Source organism: Argiope bruennichi, chromosome X1 (genome assembly GCF_947563725.1).
Source record: "Argiope bruennichi chromosome X1, qqArgBrue1.1, whole genome shotgun sequence".
In the NCBI taxonomy this organism is placed as follows: domain Eukaryota; kingdom Metazoa; phylum Arthropoda; class Arachnida; order Araneae; family Araneidae; genus Argiope; species Argiope bruennichi.
Genome location: NC_079162.1, coordinates 128691040 through 128699617, shown reverse-complemented (window position 1 = coordinate 128699617; position 8578 = coordinate 128691040). Strand labels below are relative to the sequence as shown.

At 31.0% G+C, this 8578-nt stretch overlaps 1 protein-coding gene across 2 annotated transcripts in view; it reads left to right on the top strand.

Moving 5' to 3' along the window:
- The first annotated feature begins 1864 nt into the window (after positions 1-1864).
- LOC129958955 (uncharacterized) overlaps positions 1865-8578 on the top strand; it is a 61459-nt gene continuing 54745 nt past the window's right edge. Inside the window, exon 1 of one of the 2 annotated variants that reach the window (XM_056071711.1) lies at positions 1865-1962. The gene's annotated coding sequence lies outside the window, so the exon portion shown is untranslated. The remainder of the gene's footprint in view (positions 1963-8578) is intronic. The other variant, XM_056071710.1, reaches the window with a different exon arrangement.

Sequence of the window (8578 nt, the reverse complement as noted above, 5' to 3'; positions counted from 1 at the left end):
TTAAAGTGCACCAAGTTGACGTACACAATGCTTTTTTAATCACATCCGGTATCGAACTTGGAATTTTCGATTACGTGTCCGAAATCTTAACAACTGATCAAAATGGCTCTAAATTCTTTTCGAGGTTCTGTTTTTCTATAAATTATTTATTTCGTATACTATTATTTTTTGATGTATTATTAACACAAATTATTATAGAATCGTGCACTCACATAGAAGACTTCAATGCACAACAGAACAACTCGTGACTTATAATACAAAAACTGTTTTCCTGTCCAACGAAAATACGAACATTCAACTTATTGACCATATCTACCACAGTGAATAATTACTTACAACGTTATTTTTTTAAAATTTGCTAATAATAAAACAAATATTAGGAATCTTATATAATTAAAAAAATATTGAATAATATGAAAAAGTGCGATGATCAACGTTTTTATTTCAGGACGCCATTTTGATTTCATCTTTGCAGATGAAAAAGGCCGTTACAACTTGGTGATCTCGACCGTTTTTAATCCAGCAAACATTATTGACTCAGTACGCAAAAATACACAATTTCTGACAGAAATGAAATATTTGTTCCCTTTTTTGAGCTTAGTAACTACATTCTCCGTTTAAATAATCAAAATAAAATATTATCATCCACTTTAAATAGAATGCTCTTAGAGTTATATGCTTAGAACTTATCCTTTGAACGTTTCACTCATAGATAAATAAAATGAATATTTTCTTCTTTTCCCCAGTGGTGTTACAGTTATTAACCGAATTTAGAAAAGGGCGTGTTTCCTTTATTATTTACAAAACCTTTACTAATAAAAATAATTATTAATTGTTTTAATAATTTTTAATGGTTTAATAAAACAAAATTTAACGAAGAATTTTTCAAGTTTTTAAGATTACGGTTGTGCAAAAAAAAAAAAAAAAAAAAAAAAAAAAAAAAAAAAATTGCTGAACAAGGGAGATAAATAAGTTTGTGAGAAGAAATCTGCCAAAAAATAGCAAGTTACATTACATTAATCGAATAGAGGAAAAAGTCATTCTTCTTAAGATGGCAGGTAATTCTTTAAAAAGCTTTTTGCGTTTTGAGAGCTGAATTAGGTATTTATAATTATCACTTTTAGATAAAACTTTTCTATTAGTGCAAAATATTGTGCAATATTTCCACGATTTGCTGAAAGTCGGATAATATATTGACAATATCATTGGATATTTTTTTCGCGCTAGTAGCGTTAAGTAATATCATTAGAAAGAAACTTCTAGGATTTTTAGATTTAATTCTTAGTTTCAAGCATTTTTATGTTTTTAATTTGAAATTTATTATTATATTATTTTTATATATTCACTATTTTATATGATAAAAGGAGGCTACATGCACAATGCAAATCGATTGAAACTATAGAATTTTTAAAAATTATTGATAAGATGAAACGAAAAGAGAATATTTTCAAACGTTTTTCGTCATATATGATGCTTGTAAGCTACATGGGAGTTTTAAACTTCGTATAATTGTTTACGATATGCAAAATGCACATAATCTATTTATAATACTATTTTATTTATTATCATTAGTTCTTACCTAACAATGAAATACATTAAAGAAATTCATATAATACTCTTCAATTCTTGTTAAAGAAAGAAATTATTACATAACAAATATTGTTTGGAAATATCAAAGATTATTTTTAGATACCTTAATAGGCGGTAAAAAGTTAAACTTGACTCATTTAGCCTGAAAAATGGGATATTACTTCAGATACGGACGAACATATATCCGGTTTCTTAGAGAACCGGATATCTGCTCCACTTAATCATTTCAAAAATTGGGTGTTAGAATTTGAGAAATATCCTTCCGTAACAAAGGAAAATGACGCACAAAATGTTTGCTAACTAACTTCTTACTTTTATTTATGTAAAGTGTTTGTAATCATCGCACAGCACCAGTGTTTGGATACCTAAAATGTAAGTAGACACACCGTTCTTTCTTTAAGATAATTTTTAGCAGAGAAGAATGCTTATCGTAAAGATATGTTTGAAAGACAATATTTTGTTTGTTTTTAATATGAAATTGAATGCAAACATGTCATTCGATGGAAAAATAGAGAATTTTTTATATTGATCATCAATATCAAAAAGACACGTATCAATAACGTATCAATAACGTATCAATAAGACATAAAATTATTACGAAATGTTTTTTACATCTTACTAGAGGGAGAAGTTAATTGAACGCATTCTTATGTTATACTCTAATACTCTCTGATCAAATCTTTAAATAAAAAGAATTAATTAAAAAGAATATTATAAAAGGCCTTTTATACCAACTAGAGGGAGAAGTTAATTGAATGAACTATTATTTTATGCTCAAATTTGTTTGCCTATTAATGAAATCTTTAAATTCAAATAATTAATTACGAAATGTCTTTATCATCGACTACAGGCAGAAGTTAATTGAACGCATTCTTATTTAATATTTGAATTTGTTTGTGTATTGATGAAATCTTTAACTGCAAAAAATAATTATAAAAAAAAAATATTACGAAATGCTATTTTTTATATTAAATAGAATTTGAAATTATTTGAAATCACTTTTGCGTTGTTCTTTAATTTCTTTGGCTGCAGCACTTGAATATCATCATTTTGTTCAAAAGTCGCTTCATTGAAACTTTTTTTTTCTTTTTTACCAAACTTGAAGCATCATTTCAAAAAGAGAATTAATCCCAGGAAAGTTAATTCGATTTCTAAATTTAGAAGAAACTGATATCATATGTGTGCTTCAATATATTTTATTTCATTATTACGAACTGAAGCATTTTAGACAACTATTACTCTGATCTTGAAGTAATTTTTGAAATGCGCACAATAATGATCAGTGTACTTGGGTTGTTTAGCAATTGTTGTCCTTAAGTAAAATATCATAAAATGTTAAAATATATATGGAAAGACTTATTACCTATACTCATACTAAGTTAAGCATTTTCTTTCAAAACAAAGCAAACTATGCAGTTTTTCTTATGACATTTTGATAACATGAAGTAAAACAACTATAAATTAATTTAAATTAATAAAATTATTCTGTATTTTAATTCTGAAATTTTTCGAAAAAAAAAATGTCAATATTCTGTAAAATGTTATTATTATTATTATTATTTTTCATTTTAAATAAAAACTACAAAATTTCATAAATTCAGCATTTGTAATAGTATCGACTTTTAATTTGCCTTTATTTATTCGATTTGAATACATAATTTTAAATTTAAAAAATATGGCTATTTTTTGACACAACAAGTAAAAAAAAAAAAAGAAATTGTGAGGTGGTTAAAGCCCCGTTCCGACGACCTGTGCGTGTCTGGAAACAAGTACATTTTCTCCTCTTGTGATTTTCTGGGGTTCTTTGATGTCTGTTCATTTTCCCAACAATTTGCGGGAAGCTCCGGATCGACGTCCACAAGCGGGAGAGGGGGGGGGGGAGCTCATACAATGGGGCAGTTGGCAGAGAACTCGGTGGGTAATACGCATCAGGCTCGCGTATCCGGTGGGGCATCGGTGTAAGCGGATGAAACTTTTCAGTCCCTAAGCTTACAGTCTGGCATCATAGGTCTTACCGATTAATTACAAAGAGGAGCTCTGTTGAAATTTAGTTAGAACATTTACCATACATATTCACACTGAATTTCCTATCATGAAATTATGGAATGACAGTCATACATTTTAACGCTTGATTGGTTTCGTTTCGTTATATTAACGTCTCGTTTTAAAGCAACATTAGGACTATTTTGGGACGGATCTCGTAATTCTGAACCGCGGTCAGATGACGAGGACGACGCCTGAGCTGTCAGGCCCCCTCTCCTAACTTCCACACCACACCAGTAGGGGGATGTATGGCCCCGAAGGATTTAGCGTGCACCAAACCCGCTTACACGATGGTTCTTCGGTGGAATCGGGTCTCGAGCCTAAAACCCTCAGGTTCCGAAGCCGATACCTTACCCCCAGGCCACCACGGCCCCATATTTTAAGGCTGAAGTGGAATATTAATATTAACTTGTAGTTAGTGGATGCCGATGATGACGATTCTTACTATCAACCAAAATGCAGAATGGAGCCCATTTTGCCATGGATGTAGAATTTTTATTTAAATTATAAAATAATTTTTTTTGAAAATTTTCTACATCGTAATAATATCTGTATTTTCTTTAAAAATTTATTTTTAGGGTTTATTTATTTATTTATTTTTTTGCTTACTACTTTTACTGCTTTCATTTAGATTCCTTTTCGTTCATATACGCTAACATTAGTCTAATATCAAGCTGTTTTTTTTAAAAAAATAAAAACTAATTAAGAAACTAATATATCGCTTGCCGCTTCATCCAATTTCCCAATTAAATTCAAATGGAAAACAATTACTGTTCAGTATAAGGGGCATAATTTATAAACAATGTCGTTTGATGAAAACTCACTACCCTATATTTAACCATATTTTATAAGTGAAGCTGACAAAGTCACTGAAGGACGGCGTAAATTAAAAATCTATTTTTCAGTTATGTGTTCCTACGGCAAACTAATTGCAATGACCTCCTGTTCAATAACATTATTTGCCCTATGTCAATTCCTAATGATAGATTCATAAAGCCAGCGGGAGTGATCTCCTCAAAACTTTCTTGCATGTTGTGTTGTGTGATTTATTGGCGCACTTGGCCATACTTCGCCAAAACTTTCTGGCATAATCTCTAATAAAGTTGTCAGGACGGAAAATGCTCACATGGCACTGGCGTACAATAGTTACGAAATATCAACTATTGGCATGGATTTAGCATTTTTACTGATTCTATCGTGTGATCCTTGGCGAGTCATTTGGCGATTAATCCCTGGCTTGCGTTAATAGTACCAAAAATCAAATTAGAAAAGTTTTTCACAACTGACTGAAACAAAACTGCACTGCACTTGTACTCACAAAATCCCATACAAATTTGATATATTTAAGTCATTGAATTTTTGAATTATCACGCTTACATATTTCTGAAAATACAGATCAACAGACAGTCAACTCTTTGTTGGATTTGACTTCATATTTGACAGGTGTCTACACTACAGATGTTAAATCTGTATACCGAATCTTATCTATCTAGCTTTCTTCATTTTGTAGTTATCGCATTTTAGTAGTTTATATTTGTTATTCTATCTTTATAGTTTAGAACAGGAATACTCGGACAGCCGTCAAGACGAACATCCTCGGAACAGATTTTACTCAAAATGACTCAAGAAATCTGCAAATTGAGTGTAAATACTCTAAGCCACATTTCAACCGTCTAGCTCAAAGTGTTCTTGAATTATCTTTGTCACAGACAGACAGAGACAGATGGACATTTTCTAAAAATGTGTTTTCAGAGCTCCGGGAGATCGGAAACTTGAAAATTCGTCTCAAAATCTAGAAATTTTTTTGACGATTTCTGTACTTTCTCTATACTTCGCATACTAGAAAGTAAAAAAAAAAAGAAATGTAACGAATGCTTTTCCACTCGTCACTATTGCACACTGGAAAAAGACTTTTCCTCAAATATGGGATATTTTTGATAAAAATGTAGCAAATAATTTATTATTCGTTGAAAATCAAAGATACATTTAGAATGAGAAGTTTCTTACGTGCCTGAAGAGCCAATGGAATGTTTCAAAATATCGTATTGAGTATAAAACAAAACAATCCATATGGAATGAAATAAACAAAAATATCAAATACAAACAAATAAATCTTACACAAAAACAGAGTTCGTTATTTTAACGACCTGTAGAACAATCGAACAGCATTGTTTAAAGAAGAAAAGGGGGAAGAAATTTTAAAATTATTTTATCTAAGAGAATCTTTGGCGTATTATGAATTCAGCGAAAGTTTTCTTGAAAAAAAAATTACACATATTTCTCAATTCATTTGAATGGCTCTATTTATATCAGAAATAAACTCTAATCTCTAACATTCAGTGAATTGTTTTCTGGACAAGAATTCTATCTTTATAGTTTAGAACAGGAATCCAAAAACGAACAACAGTAACAAAGTTAACTACATCTATTTTTATCTAGCTAACATTTCTCAAACATATTCTTACCATTCATTACATTGCATTATCAACAACATTTCTGAAACCGACTGTAGTTGCATTTTTTTTTAATTGTGAGTCATTTTTTGCGTCTAAATCTGTAAGGAATTTTCATCTCCAATTTGATTGATATATTCACGTATCATTGATTGTTTAGCCCTTTAATTGGCAAAGAGTGAAAAGTTATAGTAAAACATTTTTAACTGCACATGCTAAGTAAATATGATACGCCTGATATATTTACGTGTTCTTAGAAATTTTTAGTTAAAAAATCAATTTTTAGAGATTTTTAATTTATTTTAATTATTACCTAGAAATCTGTGCACAATGTAACATTTGGAGTTCTGGGTCTAATGTAGAGTCAATGGAAACATGTTGCTTTTGAACATGTTGCGTCCTCTTTTGCATTTTGAAAAATTATATAAAATACAAAGCTTCCAATTCCCATCAGTCCTGCCGATTTCATATGACTGCTTAAACGATACTTTAATACCATAATTATGTGTTGAAATATGATTATTATGTTAGACAAATTCATAATATTACACAATCATTAATAAGAATATATACTATACATTGCACGATTAAAAGTTTCGGACATTTACAGATTTAAATATTTTTCTGAATTTCGCCTTACCTGTTTACGCGAAAGTACTTCGGTGGAATCGTGTCTCGAGCCTGAAGCCCTCCGGTTCCATAGCCGAGACCTTACCACCAGGTCACAGTGTCCCTCCGATTATGAACTATTTTGAATTTTAAATATTTAAAAATATGCTTGAAGCATTTCGGTGAAGATTGGGTTACCAGAGCATTTAGAAGTACCAAACTAGAAACTGGTGAAAAAGAAAAGGATTTGGGTTCATTCTGTTTTGCAGAAATCCGATAAAACTTGAGTTTAATTTAGTTATATTAACGTTCCGTTTTGAAGCAACACTAGGGCTATTTTGGGATGGACGCCGCAATTTTGAGCCTCGGTCGGATGACGAGAAAAGCATCTGGGCCGGCACACCCTCTCCAAGCTTCCACACCACGCCAGCGGGAGGATGTTTGGACCCAACGGATTTAATGTGCATCAGACCTGCTAACGTGGCAGTTCTTCGGTGGAATCGGTTCTCTAGCCTGAAACCCTCATGTTCCAAAGCCGATACCTTACCACCAGGCCACCATGGCCCTCCGATTATATCTGAAAAATTTCATCAGTGACTTTTTTTGTTGTACGCAATATTAACAAATGTTTTTTACTTCAACATGTATATGTGAAAAAACATAATTTAAAAAAATTCCAGATTTTCCACATTTTTAACTTACAATATGCTGAGTGCAAAACTGAGAGTTTCAAATTTTCCTAATATCGCATTCGACAATCCAGGTGAATTCATGAAAGTCTGATTCTGTTGGACCAAGACAAATGTCTCGGCATTTGCATATGTTGATCTGTTCAAAAATTCAATTTCTGTCAGTCACTCTTATCTTCAAAAAAGCTTCGAAGTTTAACTAGAGTTCGTCCTCCAAAACTCCTGTGTTTTTCATCACTATTGACAATCTTTTCATCCTCTCCTTTGTATATCATTAGCACGTGCGATGTTTTCTGATAATTATCAAATCCCACACCAGAAGGGTCCCTCAAGTGAAAAAAATAAAAATGCAGCTCCTTAGGGGATATAATATATTATTTTAAATTTAGTTTAGTTATATTAACAACCCATTTTAAAGCAACACTACGGCTATTTTGGAACGGACCTTGCAATTTTGATCCGAGGTCGGATGACGAGGACGACATCTGAGCTGACGAAACCTGAGATCCGGTTCCGAAGCCGAGACCTTACAACCAGGCCACCGCGACCCTATATTATTTTAAGAAAGTTTATTGATTTCTATTTAACAGCATTTTTGAAATTTACGATTCGTTGTGTAAGGACTTCTCTTTTTTTGAAATAAATTTTTAAATGTCACATTTGAAAAAAATAAAATAATGTTATTTTATTTTGAAAAAAATTTTGCTGATTTCAGTACGCTCTACAAATTTTGAAATTTTAGAAATTCAATGTTGAGAAATTAAAAGTAGCTTAGAATGCATGTTAATAGTTTGAATTTTTGATAGCTTAAATTTTTGCTTTTGATAGTTATTGATATTCTTTTGCTGATTTGAATTTGGTTTTAATATCATGAAATATATTTTCTGTGTATGAAATTTAGAAATAGTACTGAAGGTAAATTGGATAAGTTTCAAAATAAGTAAAAAACGCTTATTCATAGTTCCATTCATTTGTATGTAAGCTCCTTTTTAAAGTATTTTAACCCTTTGCACTCGGATGGGGACTCTCACTCATCATTCAAGACGGTCCCTCATTTTGACGTTTTATTTATTTATTTAATTTTGATTGTTAAAAATACCCGCAGAGTAGTAAGAAGATGCAAATTAATTAAATGGGAAAAATTCAACCTACAGCAATTGTATATATTTATTTTTCGGAGCAATAAACAAGTCT